The following is an 18949-nucleotide window of genomic DNA, read 5'->3' on the forward strand; positions in this document are numbered from 1 at the left end:
AAACTGGCACAAACACTAGCTGACATAACCATGTCCACTTAATTCCCAGATCTTGCAGTGTGCACCCAGTGAGATACAGAAGCTAGAGTTCTCCAGGGGTTCACCCAGAGGCCATGTGCTCAGTGTAAATGCATGTCCTCATCCCTACTTGTGCACCTGCAACAGCTTTCTTTCTCTTCCACTCCATTCCTCGAGGCTTTGGTGTACTTGGTTGGATCCATGTTAAATCCATTCTGCACATGCTCCCTAGAGCCACCTTCAGTGGGCACGTATCTCCTATAGGGGTTGTGTGATGGAAAGAGGACAGATGTGAAACTTGCTAAAAACCTACATGCTGCAAAGTCATTTCAATCCACAAACCATTTATGGAGATGACACTTCTCTCTTTTAGGTCTCATCATGGCTTTCCAATCCCAACATGTGGAGCCCAATGTCTACAAACTTTATGAAAATGAAATTGAGGGGATCCTTGATTTTGAACACGGGGCCACTGCAGCAACAGAAAGTGTCATCTATGGTGAAGGTTCTCTAAAAGGATCGGACAAACCAAAGAACCAGGGCATCCCACACTACAAGGATGATGTGACCCACGTTGCTAACTTCAACTACGTTGGTGATGACATCAGGCATGAGAGCCATGGGAGCCACCAAGGGTACAGAAACCCACAGTTGAAGGAGCAGAATACCATGGTTGCTGGCAGAGTGTCACAGGTCCAGTGCACAAGGCTACGGGATCCAGTTTGGTCTCACACCCAGACAGCAGAATGAGTTGGAAGATGTTTTTGAAAAAACTAAGTACCCCGATGAGATCAAAAGGTATGTGACTTGTTTCAGTATCCGTTCCAGCTCCCATCCATCAGCATCTCTTTAGGAGGTGTGTTCTTCACACTTTGGGCCCTATCTGCTTTGAGCCCAAGCATGAGGTCTTTGTTTAGTTGCTGAGTATGGGAAAGATGTCTGGGAGGTCAAATATATATACATATATATATATATGTGTGTGTGTGTGTGTGTATATATATGTATATATATACACACGTATATATATACATATATACACATATGTATATATACATATATACACATATGTATATATACATATATGTATATATACATATATACACATGTACACATATACACATATTCACATATACATACATACATATAAGAATACACACACACACACACACACACACACACACACATATATATATATATATATGCAGTGTGGATTCTAGAAACGGGTTGGTGCTTCTCAATTTCTTCTTTAAGTTTCCTCTTTGTTTTTTTCCTCCTTCTTAACCTCTTCTTGACGACTCCGTTTTATAATGGGAATTGTATTCAAGACCTAGTGGTTTCTAAGCAATCCCTCTGCTAATATAGCATATTCACCTTGTGTCTATTCATGTGGTTATTTTTCCAATAAAATGAAGATCAATGAAAAGTCAGTTTCATACTTTAGAGCTTACCATCTCTACATAGTTTTGTGTTGGCCTGTGATGCATCTCCAGAAGTCTATTCATCTTGCCAAGCTGAAATGCTGTATTTCACTAACAGCTCCAATTTCCATCTTCTTCTCCCAGAAAGGACCTTGCAAAGCGCTTGTTCCTGGGAGAATCCAGCGTGCGGGTCAGTAAATCTGAAAAGACTTTGGGCAAGGCACTCTGCTTCAGGACATGGTCCATGTTCTTGTACCCATTATGAAATGCATGCGTGGGTGAGAGGTGTCCTTGTCTGGGTTATAATAGTAACTGAGCACTGAGTCTTGAAGTTGTCAAGAAGTAAAAATGGAACGGGCACCCATTAAGTGTTCTTTCCCATTATTTGAAACAGCATAGTCTCTTAACTGAAAAAAAATCTTAAAAAGCTCATTTCTAATTTTTATCATTTTTATCATATTTGATTTTCTTTATTGAGCTATATATTTTTCTCTGTTCCCCCTTCCCTTTCCCTTCTTCCTGACTACACCCTCCTGTAACCCCCACACTCCCACTTTACTCAGGAGATCTTGTCTTCTTCTAATACCTATGTAGATCCATTTATGCCTCTCAGAGTGTCCTCTTTGTTGTCTCGGTTCCCTGGGATTGCTGGTTTTCTTTGCTTTATGACTAAAAACCACTTATGAGTGAATATATATTATATTTGTGTTTGTGGGTCTGAGTTACATCACCCAATATGGTGTTTTCTAGATCCATCCATTTGCCTGCAAATTTCAAGATGTCATTATTTATTTACTGCTGTGCAAATGTTCATTTTCTTTTTTGTTATTTATTTTTTAAAGATTTCTGCCTCCTCCCCGCCACTGCCTCCTATTTCCCTCCCCCTCCTCCGATCAAGTCCCCATCCCTCGTCAGCCCAAAGAGCAATCAGGTTCCCTGACCTGTGGGAAGTCCAAGGAACCCCCACCTCCATCCAGGTCTAGTAAGGTGAGCATCCAAACTGCCTAGGCTCCCACAAAGCCAGTATGTGCATAGGATCAAAAACCCATTGCCATTGATTTTGAGTTCTCAGTAGTCCTCATTGTCCACTATGTTCAGCGAGTCCGGTTTTATCCCATGCTTTTTTAGACCCAGGCCAGCTGGACTTGGCGACTTCCCGATAGAACATCCCCATTGTCTCAATGTGTGGGTGCACCCCTCGCGGTCCTGAGTTTCTTGCTCATGCTCTCTCTCCTTCTGCTCCTGATTTGGACCTTGAGATTTCAGTCCAGTGCTCCAATGTGGGTCTCTGTCTCTGTCCCCTTTCATTGCCTGATGAAGGTTAATATTAAGGAGGATGCCTATATGTTTTTCTTTGGGTTCACCTTCTTACTTAGCTTCTCTAGGATCACAAATTATAGACCCAATATCCCTTATTTATGGCTAGAAACCAATTATGAGTGAGTACTTCCCATGTTCATCTTTTGGGTCTGGCTTACCTCACTCAGGATAGTGTTTTCTATTTCTGTCCATTTGTATGCAAAATTCAAGAAGTCCTTGTTTTTTACCGCTGAGTATACTCTAATTTGTATATATTTCATACTTTCTTCATCCATTCTTCCATTGAAGGGCATCTAGGTTGTTTCCAGGTTCTGGCTATTACAAACAATGCTGCTATGAACAAAGTTGAGCATATACTTTTGCTGTATGATAGGGCATCTCTTGGGTATATTCCCAAGAGTGGTATTGCTGGGTACAGGGGTAGGTTAATGCCGAATTTCCTGAGAAACTGCCACACTGCTTTCCAAAGTGGTTGCACAAGTTTGCATTCCCACCAGCAATGGATGAGTGTATCCCTTTCTCCACAAACTCGCCAGCAAAGGCTACCATTGGTGTTTTTTATTTTAGCCATTCTGACAAGTGTAAGATTATATCTCAAAGTTGTCTTGATTTGAATTTCCCTGATCGCTAAGGAGGTTGAGCATGACCTTAAGTGTTTTTTGGCCATTTGAACTTCTTCTGTTGAGAGTTCTCTGTTCAGCTCAGTGCCCCATTTTATAATTGGGTTGATTAGCCTTTTATGGTCTGGTTTCTTGAGTTCTTTATATATTTTAGAGATCAAACCTTTGTCAGTTGTGGGGTTGGTGAAGATCTTCTCCTAGTCAGTGGAGACTTTTTGTCTTAGTGACATTGTCCTTTGCTTTACAGAAGCTTCTCAGTCTCAGGAGGTCCCATTTATTCAATGATCCCCTTAATGTCTGTGCTGCTAGGGTTATACCTAGGAAGTGGTCTCCTGTGTCCATGTGTTGTAGAATACTTCCCACTTTCTCTTCTTTCAGGTTCAGTGTGTTCGGACTGATATTGAGGTCTTTAATCCACTTGGACTTGAGTTTTGTGCATGGTGATAGATATGAATCTATTTTCATTCTTCTACAGATTGACATCCAGTTTTGCCAGCACTATTTGTTGAACATGCTCTCTTTTTTCCACTGTATATTTTTAGCTCCTTTATCGAAAATCAGGTGTTCATAGGTTTGTGGGTTAAAGTCCAGGTCTTCTATTTGATTCCATTGGTCGACTTCTCTGATTTTATGTCAATACCAAGCTGTTTTCAATACTGTAGCTCTGTAATAGAGTTTGAAGTCAGGGATGGTACCAATGTCCATTTTCTTCATCCATTCTTTGTCTGATGGCCTTCTAGGTTGTTTCCATGATCTGGCTCTTATGAATAATGCTGCTATGAACATATTTGAGCTGATGTTCTTGTGGCGTGATTGAGTGTTTTGGGTATATAACCACCAGTGCTATTGCTGGGTCTGGAGGTGGATTGTTACCTAATTTTCTGTGAAATCGGCAAGCTTATTTTCAAAGAAGCTGTTTTCCACTCCCACCAGAAATGCAGTAGTGTTTCTCTTACCCCACATCCTCCCCATCATAAATTGTCATCAGTATTCTGATCATGGCCATTCTTACAGGTGTATGATGGAATCTTAGAGTTGTTTTGATTTGCATTTCTCTGATGACTAAGAATTTTGAACATTTCCTCAAGTGTCTTTCAGCCATTTGAGATTCACAGACTACTCATAATCAGTATGTGAACATCATATATATAGGCAGCATTGTGTATTATAAGGTCATGCATTTAGGAAAATGTTAATGTTTACTGGTATGTGTACAGAGATTAATACTGAAGTCCGGACCCTCAGGTCATTTCAGGGTACTTATGTGTACTGTTGTAGTAGGATTCTAAGTGACCTTGGGGACATTCTCATTGATGTAGCAAGCAGTAGGGGAAAAACAGGGCTCAGTTTCAACAAAGAAACACTTAGTTATAAGTGTGGATTAAGTGAGACCAGAGAGAAATTAGTGTTTCATAACGAACCTGTGTTTAATTTATCCAAGAGTCATGTGGAACAACACTCACAAGTGCACATGATTGGCCCTCCACCTTTGTAAGTTTGTGGAAAGCCAATGTAGAAAGCAGCAAAGTTGAACCTTCATGTTCCCCGATGCTGTGTTTAGATTATCTAAATACAATGCCAAAATAGTCATGTCAGTGTTATGAGATGTATCGGGCAGACAGCTTTAAAGGGTTAATTTTGTTACAACTAAACAAAAAGAAATGGTAATGGGTTTTTTATTCTAGTGCACTTACTGGCTTTGTGGGAGCCTAGGCAGTTTGGATGCTGACCTTCCTAGACCTGGATGGAGGTGGGTGGTTTTTGGACTTCTCACAGGGCAGCGAATCCTGATTGCTCTTTGGGCTGATGAGGGAGGGGGAATGATTGGAGGGGGGGGATGGGAGGCAGTGGCGGCGAGGAGGCTGAAATCTTTAATAAATGAATAATTAATTAATTAATAAAAAGTATTACATTGAGCCCATTTAAGTTAATCAAGTAAAGAGAACGCGATCAGGGGATGCTATTGATAGTCAAAATGCAGGTTGGTACTGAGGAGAGGGCCCAAAGATAAAGCTCTTGCCACATGAGTCTGAGGATCTGGGTTGGAACCCTCAGCATAAAGTTTAGCAGGTGTCAGCTCACCTGTAGTCAGAATCTCTTATTCAGGAGTCAGAGACTGCGGATCCTTAGGGAGATCTAGATTAGCTCAGTTGCTGAGCTGAGGTTCATGGACAACCCTGCCAGTGTAAATCATGTGGGGAGCAAGCTAAGAAGATGCTTGACTCTGACCTTGGTCCTCTGCATGCACGAGTGTGCATTTGCACATAGATACACATGCAGATCACACACCTTTGCAAGTTTTTATGTGTTTGCAAATACATAAAAAGCAAAGGTGCCAAGCCACAGTCAAGTGTGTCTTCTGTTGACTAACTTGAAAACTGAAAGTATTCTTTTCCTTTAAAGGAGTCTATATTGAACATGTGTGTTTTTTGAAATGTGGGAAAAGATAGAGCTCACTTTAAGTAAGAGCTGTAACTATCTTATTTTCAAATGAATATCTTTCCTTCAGACAGTAAAGACTAATGTTTAGATCATGGGATAAAAGCTGAGGCCATGAGCCCAGAGGCCACTCCATAGCAAATGAGAAGTGGAAAAGCAGTGCAGAGTGCTATTCATGCTAAATTCCTTCAGCATGGATCAGGGAGTCTTGATGTAGGCAAACTCCCTACCTGCAGCAGTAGCTTCTGCAGAATAGCAGTCCTGCCTAGGAGCCCCTGATGACTGACATCCTAACACCACTAGGTGTAAACTACAGTAGGACCAGGCTCAGGTTGGAGAAACTGGGAGAGAAGAGGGAGATTCCCCCAGGATGGAGAGGAGCAGAGATTGGAAAAGAAAAGCTGAAGGAGTGAGGAATTCTCCTGCTTTCAAGCTGACAGGACCCCGTACTTCAGCTCCAGAGACACAGAGGTGCTGCAGCCCCAGAGACTGATGTGAAGCAGCTCTGGAGACACAGATGCCCTGCAGCTCCAGAGGCTGATGCACTGCGGCTCCAGAGAGGCCGATGCCCTGCAGCTCTAGAGATGCTGATGAATCACAGCTCCAGAGTGACTGATATACTGCAGAGCCCTATGTACTGCAGCTTTAGAGGGGCTGATGATGCACTGCAGCTCCAGAGAGGCTGATGCACTGCAGCTTCAGAGAGACTGATGCACTGGAGCTCCAGAGGCTGATGCACTACAGCTCCAGAGGCTGATACACTGCAGCTCTAGAGAGCATGGACACAGCATACAAGAAAAAACACTCCTGTTCTCTTGTTTGCATATTCTTCAGTGTGACATTCCCAAAGCCTTCTTATTTCCCCTTTCCTCTTATAAATATAATAGATAGGCTTTAGTAATAAATCATGGGGGACTCTGATCTAATGTGAACCCACATGAGTTTGCCACTGGTGATGTGGGAGTCCCCTCTGTGTACAATGATTACCATTAATGAAGAAAGAAACTGCTTTGGACCTATAGCAAGGCAGAACTTAGGTAGGCAGGGAATGCGAGGCTGAATACTGGGATAAAGAAGGGCAGAGTCGGAGCGAAAAGCAATGGACCCAATGCTAGAGGCAGACATGGCCAAATTTGCTCATAAGCCACTGTCACATGGAGAAACACAGATTAATAGAAGTGGGTTAAATTAATATATGAGTTAGCCAATAATATGCTAGAGCTAATATGCCAACAGTGACTTAATTAATATAGATCCTGTGTGATTATTTAGGGGCTAAGCTAACCGGGAGGCTGGGAACCAACAAGCAGCATCCTCCCATCACACTGGGGCTTTGATTGTTTTCATGGAGGCATCATGTTGGGAGTATTGAGTTCCCCTCATGGCTTCTGGTCCTTTAGTTGGTCTTCTTTAGACTATACATCCACATAATAGGAGGGGCAGGCAGGGGAGAAAGGACATGGACTTAAAGATGTGCAGTTTGAGAACTTCCAATATAATGGACCCTTATTCCCTAGGAGTCTCAGAGGATGGTGACATCCAACAGGTAAGTGTGACTGTATTTCCATAGCTGGCTATGTATTAAGGAGGAGACAGTTTGTTTTAACTGTTCTCCACATTGTTGCAGATCACATTCCTGAGTGGAGGTACATCCTAAAAACTTTGATCTCCTTGTAGAAGAACAGAGCCCAGGATGCCCTTCATGTTGGGCAAAAGTAGGGCATAATTATCAAGCTACAACTCTCATTGAGAAAATTGCCTTTATCCTGAGCCCAGAAAAGTTAGGAGGGAATGAAAGAGGGGGAAGGCAAAATTCCATAACTGAGAGTGACCTACCCATATTACCTACACAACGGAAGCAGGGAGTCCCAAGATATCTGAATGATTTGTCTGAATTGGCTCATTTCCCTATTCCTATAGATCCCAACAGTACATCTCTGTGCACGCCTCCCTTTGAGTAGTGTTAGCTCTCCCAAGTCAATTTGGGAATGGTGTTTGTTTGTTTGTTTGTTTGTTTGAGCTGGGGATAGGATGTGACTTTGCACACTCTTTTGGCAAGTGTGATTCCTTGTAATCACATCACCTGCTTAACGTGCTGGAGCAATAAGAAGCCGTCCATCGATAAATGGTGACCTGAAATCATGGGAGTAAAGTGGTTCACCGTGGAGAAATTATGTGTTTTGATAAAGAAAAATATGCCAGAGTAGATCCAGAAACACCGGAACAGAAGGAGAAGATGCTGGAGGGACAAAGAGGAGAGGGGAATGAGGAGGAGGAGGAGAAGGAGGAGGAGCCTGGGAAAGAAGGAGATTGTTTTCTGACAGTAAGGGGAGGTAGGAAGCAGGTATCCCACTATCCTACGTGGTGAATCTCACAGCATCCCTTGTCCTTCCTGACATGGGCCCCTTGTATGGAGCCCCACTGGGAGTTAGGATTGAGCTTCTGTACAAGGCAGTACAAGCACATGTATTGTTGAAGTGCGTTGACTTCATTTTGATTTTTGACCTTTTGTACAGAAAATAGATTTTTGTTCCTTTAGAATCATCCAGCACCTTTGTATATTCCAGTTTTTCTGCTTGTTCTTCTGCTTTGATCCCTGAGCCTTGAAGGGAGGAGGTTATGAACACATTCCATTTGGGATAGGGCACTCCATAGTTGTTAGCAGAGATTGCCACTCACACGGTCTATAGCTAATGGAAAGTCTTTATTCCAGCTGACTAGGATGACACCCAGGTATCTGGGCACCAAGGCATGGCCCCAGGTGTCCAGAACACAGTGGTTTTAAGGGCATCTTAAAACCTAGATGTCCTAGCATCTAGCTTAGCCAATGCAGTTGCCTGTGCAGAAGTAAGCAGTTTGAATCAAGCTGTTTACTGAAGCTAAGATAAGCAGTTAGCTGGCGGAAGGGTTCATACAAACAGGTACTTTAACCACAGCTAAGTTAGTTAGAATATCCCTGATTTTGGTCTCTAGAATAGATTTAATTAACTTCCTGTGGGATTTTCATTTACAGAGATCAAATTCTATTTCTACGTGAAATGGCCTCAATGACAATTGAGATGGAGAAACCTCTTCACTGGCTTAACCTGTCACATTTCCCACTAGATTAGAAGGCATGAGTCAAATCATTGATTCTTCCTATTCTAGGAGGGCATAGTTGTTTCTAGAAACCAGTAACTTGAATGAGTTTGTTTTCTGTTTGAGGCAGTTGGCCATGCAGTTGAAGATGCAGGGTTCCACAGTTAGTCTGATCAGGACAAGAATCAATGGTCCAGTTAATGTTGACACTAAGCTATAGGGATTTAGTCACCAGAGATTGTTAACAATGTAATGATCTATATCTTCTTTCTTTCCTTCCTTTGAGCTTTTCTCTCTCCCTTCTTTTCCTCTTCCCCTTCTCTTATCTTCTGCTTTCTTTCTTCTTTCTATCGACTAATCTTGTCCCCTCACGTACCCTTTCCACCTTCCTTTCCTCATCATCCCCCAGTCCTTTCTCCTCTGTAGTAATACGAGCGGCAGGGCTGTGTCCCAGGCACCCGGACGCCTGCACAGCTAGCTTTAGTTAATATTTTCTAGATGTACATAGATATATTTTAGATAGGCATTCTTCATATCTTTCAAAACTTATAGAATATGGCATTTTAAATGTTTTAATAACTTAGGGTTTTTCATGACAATGAGACATGTCTGCTCCTGGCAGCACCAATCTACTTCAAGAAGAAGATGGGCATCAAAGAGGATCCTTATGGAGTTTGATTGCCATTTGGGCAAGAAACTGCTCTTGCCTGGACTGTTGCATAAACTGGACACAGAGAACCCACAGAGAGAGGACTACTGAACTTGCCTAAAGGTGAGATGATCTTTCGGGGTTCCTGATTCATGAAAGAGATTGCAAGACATTCTGCAGGACACAGCAGATAGTGACTGAACTGCCTTTGAAATTTCCTGCTTCATGGAAATGTCTGCTGGATACTATGGGCCTGTAGGCCAAAGAAGGATGCCCCAAAGGTACAAAAGAACTGGTGACTGTACAGGCAGCGAGACGTCTCTGTCATTTCTAGAGTTTTCTTATTTCTTGTTTACTTAGGTAGTATTATATCCTTCTGGAGTCTTTGATGGAGTTGAAGAATGTCTATCTAACTGAAATACATCTCTATATATCTAGAAAATCTAACTAACATGACTACAAGCTTTACTATTATTGATGATTATCCATTAACAACCTATATTTTCTAATTATACATTATACTTTTAAAATGAATTACACAATCACAATATCTTAATCAAGAGCAGAAATACATATATATATATATAGCAAAATTGACCTTAAAATCCATACCAATGCAAATTATTCATACCTATATCATATCCCTCTTTAAATGTAAAAGAACATTTATAAACAATATTTTGGGAACATGGGCGCAGTTTTTTCTCTCCAAAATGCTTCCTGCTGAATGGGGGCATTGTTAATTAGGTCTTTCATGGTATAACCTGTGTGCTAGTTTCATCTCAGTTGGCAGTTGAGCGAAGCAATTTTTTGAAGATGTTCACAACCTTTCAGGAGGGCATGGTCTATCATACCAAATTGGAATAGAAGAAATCCACAGGGTCTGGTCCTCTATGAAAAGAAAAGAAGAACCTCTCCAAAGCATCATATTCTTAGACCCAAATTTTGAAATCGTAATACCCTTATATCCATTCTGGTTTAGCTTGGCAGCCCATGTAATGAAATGTCTCTCTGTACTTAGCTCCTTTACAGTCAAAAATTTTAAAGAAAGCACAATGTACATAATCCAGACTCTTTGTGAATTTTTCATTTTTACGTGGCTTATTTTTCTTTATTTCTTTTAATCTTTTAACTATCTGTACTCTGTCTCTTTAAAGACTTTACCCTTTTCTTTTTAAGACATTAACTTTATTCTTTATATTTTTCTTCTTCTCTCTCTCAAGCCTACATACATTCATCCAACAGTGTGGTCTTTTATGTCTGAATCTGTTTTATTGTGAATCTGTAACATTTTTTTTACTATCCAGGAGCATTTCTTAAAATGTTAAGCAGTTCTTTAAAACTTAAGTTGCACCATGTACAGGTAATACGGTACTGCCTGTGTCCTGCCCAGTCGAAACCTTAACTGCGCTGTTATCACAATAATTACGGTAGTTCCAGTTCAGCATGGAGCAGTTGCTCCTGCCTCAGATCCATTTGGTGCCTCTGAGCTGTGCAGAGTTCCAGCACACAGCAAGTCCACATTGGAGCTGCACTCAGCAGTTTAATTCTGAGACTGAGCGCGCAGCACAGAAACTCTTTTCATCCAAGTTACAGCCAAATCTGACATGCAGAGCACTGTGCAGTGTGAAAACAGGTCTCTGTATGTAGGCGGGAATCCGCCATGCTCTTCGGCCTGCCTAAGCCTGATTTTGCAGTCTGCCCAGGTGCAGGCAGGGAGTGCTGAGCCATCAGCACAGTCTCAGAGCACTCTCCTTTCGATCCCAAGTGGGAACAAAAATATCCAGTACCCTAAAAAGCCTTTGAAATGCTTTAAAGCCAGAGTTAACGCTTGCAGCATAGGCCCAGGAAGCCGTGCTTTAAAATGACGCAGCGTTTTTTATGCTGCTGTTGCCGAATCAGGAAATCTCTCTACAGCATGCCACCAACAAACAGCAAAAATCTGTGTTAAACTCTCTCTCCCTTATTTTTAAGCCTTCTCATGTTTTTAAGTGGATTTAGTCCATCACGTCTGGGCGCCATCTGTAGTAATAGGAGTGGTGGGGCTGCGTCCCCAGCACCCCAGCCACCCACATGGCTAGCTTATGCACCAAAATAATTACACGGACACTGTATTCTTTTAATCACTGCTTGGCCCATTTCTATCTAGCCGCTTCTAGGCTAACTCTCGCACCTGGACTAGCCCATTTCTAATATTCTATGTACCACAGCTAGGTGCGCTTACCGGGAAGATTCTAGCCTACTTCCATCCTGGGTCGGAGCTTCATCGCATGTGTCTGCCCAGGAGCCGGGAGCATGGTGTCTCTGCTGAGGTGTCTGCTCCCGAGAGGAGAGTTGTTGAGTCTCTGAGCTCATTTCCTCTTTCTCCCAGCATTCTGTTCTATTTACTCCACCCACCTATGTTCTAAGCTATGAGGCCAGGCAATTTCTTTATTACTTTACCAATGAAATCAACAGATTGATATATCTCCTCTACTTATTTAAAAAGCAGTTACTAATGCATGCACTCCAGGGCACTGGCAGCCCATTCCCAACACCTCATCTTCACTCTTCTCCTCTCTTAGACCAATAGGCTGCTGAATTTTCAGCAAGCCTGCTGAAAACCAGACTTGGCCCAGGCATTGGCCCATCACTTCGCAGCAGCTTCCTTTCCTGTGCATAGGAGATTAGAGGCCTCTATGGGAAGACACAGAAACCTCCACAGTCACCCAGCAAGGGCCTTGCATTTTTGTAGATCTTTCATGGATAAAATAGTACAGGGTCAAAGTAAAAGAAATTAGTAATATATTCAGGTTTCTGGCTCTTGAACTTAGATCAGAAATCTTGGGATCATCTCAAACAATCAAATTTGAATAATCTATGGCAGTTGTTTCAGCTGTTCCTGCACCTATTTAAACGGAACCAGAATTGGGACCCATTTGGCCTTTGTTAATATAGATTCAAGGCCAAATATGAGCTCTCCCATCTTCTCTATTATAGGCATATATCATGAGGATTACATAGACAAGAATTCATGCAGTGGGGTGTGACTTTCCAGAGAGTCAGGGAAGATATCATTATTCTAAGCAGTAGTTCAAGTAAGTCAGATAATTCAAGGGAATGACGAGGTACCTTTTACTTGGCAGAGAAAGTCTGGTCAATCTAAAGCCTCACTGGCATTTACTGTTACACAGAGTTGTGTTTTCCTCTTGTGATATTGACTGTTGAATACACTAAAGCCATCTCTTTCACCATGTTATTGCAGAGCTGGTTTAAGAAAAGAAGAACCCAATACAGGAAACATCAGCAGTCTCAGATTCTCCAGTGTACATCTGCTGATAGCCAGGACACCTTGCAGTAAAGCTTTTGTAGGAGTCCTGAAGCATCATCTTGTCCAGGCCTCAGATGAAGACAGGATCTTCAGGTGTCACTGACACCTTCTGATGGCTGTGACACCTTATCCCTTCAGCAATAAAGAGTTGTGTATTCAAAATATTTCATGTCCTTTTTGGGGGTCAGTAAGGTGTGGATGTCCATTATTGAGAAAATATTTAACAGAAGATAAAAGGAAGGGATCAAACCCTGAGTCATCTTTACTACTCCACAAGTCACAAAAGTTTCTCAAGACTGACGGCAATCCTCGCTCAGACATATATTCTTCTCTGTTGTCACATTGTACCATCCTTACCTTAACTCGACCCTGTAGGAACAAACACCTAAGAACAGGAACAGGACAAGTCCCCAGTGATAAGACTGTTCACGACAAAAACAGAGTTTCCCCCAAATCTACGAGTTCACTCTTGTACTGCAACAAATACAAAAAGACTACTTTCTGAGCATTCATCAGAGGGGAGTGTGACCAGTGACCTAGGCTACCCCCAGGTCTGTTCACTGTCCCTCCTTTCAATGGTACAGTTATGGTACTAGGAGTCCTCCTGACACAGATCCTACTGTTTCAAAGGAAACACAAGAGCCCATCCCATGCCCATTAGAAAGAGGCTTCTTCTTTGCTCCCACACCTAGACCAAGATGCACAAGAGGCATATTGATCGATCCTCCCAGGTCAGGCAGGAGAGGCAAAGGATTCTCAGTAGATGCACCAGGTCAGGTTAGGGGTAGACATAGGATGCAGACTTCAGAGCATGCAGGGAGCAATGGGCTGTGTTAGCCCAAGGGTGATTGGAGGAGAAGCAGTGTGGAAAGCCTATAGAGATGGTTATGCCTGAGTTCCGGCAGGGAGGACACATCAGGGTGGCATTAGCATGGTGGTGTATGTCGTGCGGTTAGAGTACATGACCTGTGAGAAAGTGGCCAAGGCATGAGCTGCTTTTGATGCTGTGACTGCTTGTAGATATGGCAGACTCTAGAAAAGGGGGTGCAGCAGGATGTGTTAAAGCCTCTTTCTAAACTGAGTACCGGTAAGGGGGGAATCTGGACTTTGAAATAGAGAAGATGGACTACACTTCCTGGTCATCCTACAGGGGCTAAACTGCCCGATACCTCCTCTCTCTTCCTATCCCATCCAGCTTTCATCCAGATTCCCCCCACCCCTTGTCTCCCTTCCTCCCTCCCTCCCTTTTTGGCTGGCATAGCACCTCCCTTCTCAGCCTGCTCGAACCCAAATCGGGAGGGCAAAGGGGAGGGCGGTAGCTCCTTTGTCTCCATAGCCTGCCTGCAGCAAGAAGGGTGGGCCCTTTGTTTGCGAGCTAACCAAGCAGCACGGAGTTTCGATCTGGGCACCAAGTGAAACATCATTTGTGGTGAGTGAGTGCTGCGGCAGCCAGGAACAGGGAACTCAGACTTACCTCAGCCCGCCTACACTTCCTGGTCATCCTACAGGGGCTATACTGCCCGATACCTCCTCTCTCTTCCTATCCCATCCAGCTTTCATCCAGATCCCTCACCCCCTGTCTCCCTCCCTCCCTCCCTTCTTTGCCGGCATAGCACCTCCCTGCTCAGCCTGCTCGAACCCAAATCGGGAGGGCAAAGGGGAGGGCGGTAGCTCCTTTGTCTCCATAGCCTGCCTGCAGCAAGAAGGGTGGGCCCTTTGTTTGCGAGCTAACCAAGCAGCACGGAGTTTCGGTCTGGGCACCAAGTGAAACATCATTTGTGGTGAGTGAGTGCTGCGGCAGCCAGGAACAGGGAACTCAGACTTACCTCAGCCCGCTGACATTTCCTGGTCATCCTACAGGGGCTATACTGCCCGATACCTCCTCTCTCTTCCTATCCCATCCAGCTTTCATCCAGATCCCCCCACCCCCTGTCTCCCTCCCTCCCTCCCTTCTTTGGTGGCATAGTACCTCCCAGCTCAGCCTGCTTGGGCCCTGGGACCGAACCCGAATCGGGAGGGCAAAGGGGAGGGCAGTAGCTCCTTTGTCTCCATAGCCTGCCTGCAGCAAGCAGGGTGGGCCCTTTGTTTGCGAGCTAACCAAGCAGCATGGAGATCCGATCTAGACACCAGGAGAAACATCACTGGGGAGTGACATCACTGGGAAGGTACAACAGTGGGCAAGAAGACCAGATCCTGTAAAAGAAGATCCATAGGGGAGTATTGGGAGGAAGAGATGGGCAGACGCCAATGCAAGAATTCACCCAACAATCTGAAAAACAACACGAAACCACCAGAATCCAGCGACCTCACAACAGGAGGACATGAACACCTTAATCAAGAAGAAGTAGAAAAAACTGACTCCATGAAAGTGATTGACACCCTTAAACAGCATATAAAAAACGCCCTTATAGAAATGGATGAGAAGTATAACAGAAAGTTCGAGGTACTGAGTAAATCAGTGAATGATACCCTAGGAAACCAAGGAAAAACAATCAAGCAGATAATGGAAACAGTTCATGACTTGAAAACTGAAATGGAGGCAAAGAAGAAAACACAAACAGAGGGCCGGCTGGACATGGAAAATCTGGGTAAACGAATAGAGAATACAGAAACAAGCATAACCAGCAGAATACAAAAGATAGAAGAAAGAATCTCAGATTCTGAGGATAACATAGAGAAAATAAACACACTGATCAAAGAAAACAGCAAGTCCAACAAACTCTCATCACAAAACACTCAGGAAATATGGGACACAATAAAAAGACCAAACCTAAGAATAATTGGAGTAGAAGAAGGTGAAGAAGTGCAGCTCAACGGTCCAGAAAATATACTTAATAAAATTATAGAAGAAAACTTTCCCAACCTGAAGAAAGATGTGCCTATGAAGGTTCAAGAAGCATACAGAAAACCAAATAGGCTGGATCAAAAAAAAAAATCAGCTCGCCATATAATAATCAAAACACAAAATATACAGAATAAAGAAAGAATATTAAGAGCCGCAAAGGAAAAAGGCCAAGTTACTTATAAAGGTAAACCTATCAGACTTACACCTGACTTCTATATCGAAACCATGAAAGCCAGAAGGTCCTGGATAGATCTACTGCAAAAACTAAGAGACCATGGTTGCAAGCCCAGACTACTATATCCAGCCAAGCTTTTGTTCACTATAAATGGAGAAAACAAAATTTTCCAGGATAAAAACAAATTTAAACAATACGTAGCCACAAATCCAGGCTTACAGAAAATAATAGAAGGAAAATCACTAACCAAGGAGTCCAACAATGACCACAATAACTCAGACATCTAGAGACCCTTCACAGCGCAACTCAAAGAAGGGAAACACATAAACCCTACTACTAAAAAAGTGACCAGAGTTAACAACCACTGGTCATTAATATCACTTAATGTCAATGGACTCAACTCACCTATAAAAAGGCACAGGCTAAGAGATTGGATACGAAAACAGGATCCAACATTCTGCTGTTTGCAAGAAACACACCTCAACCACAAAGACAGGCACCTACTCAGAGTAAAGGGCTGGGAAAAGGCTTATCAAGCAAATGGACCTAAGAAACAAGCAGGTGTGGCCATACTAATTTCTAACAAAGTTGACTTCAAACTTAAATCAATCAGAAGAGATGGAGAGGGACATTTTATACTCATAATAGGAACAATTCATCAGGAAGGAGTCTCAATCATGAATATCTATGCCCCTAATATAAAAGCACCCACGTATGTAAAAGAAACATTACTAAAACTCAAGGCAGCCATCAAACCGCACACACTAATAGTAGGAGACTTCAACACTCCTCTCTCACCAATGGACAGGTCAATCCGACAGAAACCTAACAGAGAAATTAGAGAATTAATGGGGGTAATGAAGCAAATGGACTTAACAGACATCTATAGATTATTCCTCCCAAAGAGGAAAGGATATACCTTCTCTGAAGCTCATGGAACCTTCTCGAAAATTGACCACATACTCGGTAACAAAGCTAACTTACACAGTTACAAAAAAATATTAGTAACCGCCCGTGTCTTATCAGATCACCATGGATTAAAGTTAGAATTCAACAACAATGCTACCCCCAGAAAGCCTACAAACTCATGGAAACTGAACAGTCAACTACTGAACCATATCTGGATTAAGGAAGAAATAAAGAAAGAAATTAAAGTCTTCCTTGAATTCAATGAAAATAAAGAAACAACATACTCGAACTTATGGAACACTATGAAAGCAGTCCTAAGAGGAAAGTTCATAGCACTAAGTGCCCACTTAAAGAAAACAGAGAAAGCACATATTGGAGACTTAACAGCCCACCTGAAAGCTCTAGAAAAAAAAGAAGCAGACTCACCTAGGAGGAGTAGAAGACTGGAAATAATCAAACTGAGGGCTGAAATCAACAAAATAGAAACACAGAAAACAATCCAAAGAATCAATGAAACAAAAAGCTGGTTTCTGGAGAAAATCAAAAAGATTGATAAACCCCTATCCAAACTAATCAAACTGCAGAAAGAGAATATGCAAATTAATAAGATCAGAAACGAAAAGGGGAACATAACCACAGGCACAGAGGAAATTCAGAGAATCATTAGATCTTACTACAAAAGCCTGTATGCCACAAAACTGGAAAATGTAAAAGAAATGGACACTTTTTTAGATAAATCCCATATACCAAAGATAAACCAGGACCAGGTGAACAACCTAAATAGACTGATTAGTCGCGAAGAATTAGAAGCTGTTATCAAAAACCTCCCTACCAAAAAAAGCCCAGGACCAGATGGTTTCAATGCGGAATTCTACCAGAACTTCCAAGAAGACCTAATACCTATACTCCTTAATGTATTCCACAATATAGAAACAGAAGGGTCATTACCAAATTCCTTTTATGAAGCTACAGTTACTCTGATACCAAAACCACACAAAGACTCAACCAGGAAAGAGAATTACAGGCCAATCTCACTCATGAACATCTACGCAAAAATCCTCAACAAAATACAGGCAAACCGAATCCAAGAACACATTAGAAAAATTATCCATTATGATCAAGTAGGCTTCATCCCAGAGATGCAGGGCTGGTTGAACATATGAAAATCTATCAATGTAAACCATCATATAAATAAACTGAAAGAAAAAACCATATGATCATCTCATTAGATGCTGAAAAAGCATTCGACAAAATTCAACATCCATTTATGTTAAAAGTCTTGGAGAGATTAGGGATACAAGGGTCATACCTAAATATAATAAAAGCTATATACAGCAAGCTGACAGCTAACATCAAATTAAATGGAGAGAAACTCAAAACCATCCCACTAAACTTAGGAACACGACAAGGCTGTCCACTCTCGCCATACCTCTTCAATATTGTGCTTGAAGTTCTAGCAATAGCAATAAGACAACATAATGGGATCAAGGGGATTCGAATTGGAAAGGAAGAAGTTAAACTTTCGTTATTTGCATATGATATGATAGTGTACATAAGCAACCCCCAAAACTCCACCAAAGAACTTTTACAGCTGATAAACACCTTTAGTAATGTGGCAGGATACAAGATCAACTCCAAAAAATCAGTCGCCCTCTTATACACAAAGGATATGGAAGCAGAGAGGGCAATCAGAGAAGCTTCACCGTTCATGATAGCCAAAACAGCATACAATATCTTGGGGTAAATCTAATCAAGGAAGTGCAAGATCTATTTAACAAGAACTATAAGGCATTGAAGAAAGAAATTGAAGAGGATACCAGAAAATGGAAGGACCTCCCTTGCTCTTGGATTGGGAGGATCAACATAGTAAAAATAGCAATCTACCAAAGGCAGTTTATAGATTCAATGCAATCCCCATCAAGATCCAATCAAAATTCTTCACAGATCTTGAGAGGACAATAATCAACTTTATATGGAAAAATAAAAAAACCCAGGATAGCCAAAACAATCCTATACAATAAAGGATCTTCTGGAGGCATTACCATCCCTGACTTCAAACTCTATTACAGAGCTACAGTAATGAAAACAGTGTGGTACTGGCATAAAAACAGAGAAGTCGACCAATGGAATCGTATAGAAAACCCGGATTTTAACCCACAAACCTATGA

At 42.1% G+C, this 18949-nt stretch overlaps 1 pseudogene; it reads left to right on the forward strand.

Moving 5' to 3' along the window:
* The first annotated feature begins 399 nt into the window (after positions 1-399).
* On the forward strand, positions 400-12882 carry LOC121444715 (annotated as a pseudogene).
* The last annotated feature ends 6067 nt before the right edge of the window (positions 12883-18949 follow it).

The sequence above is a fragment of the Microtus oregoni genome, unplaced genomic scaffold (genome assembly GCF_018167655.1).
Source record: "Microtus oregoni isolate MIOR12 unplaced genomic scaffold, Mior012 000138F_ref0000102, whole genome shotgun sequence".
NCBI lineage: Eukaryota > Metazoa > Chordata > Mammalia > Rodentia > Cricetidae > Microtus > Microtus oregoni.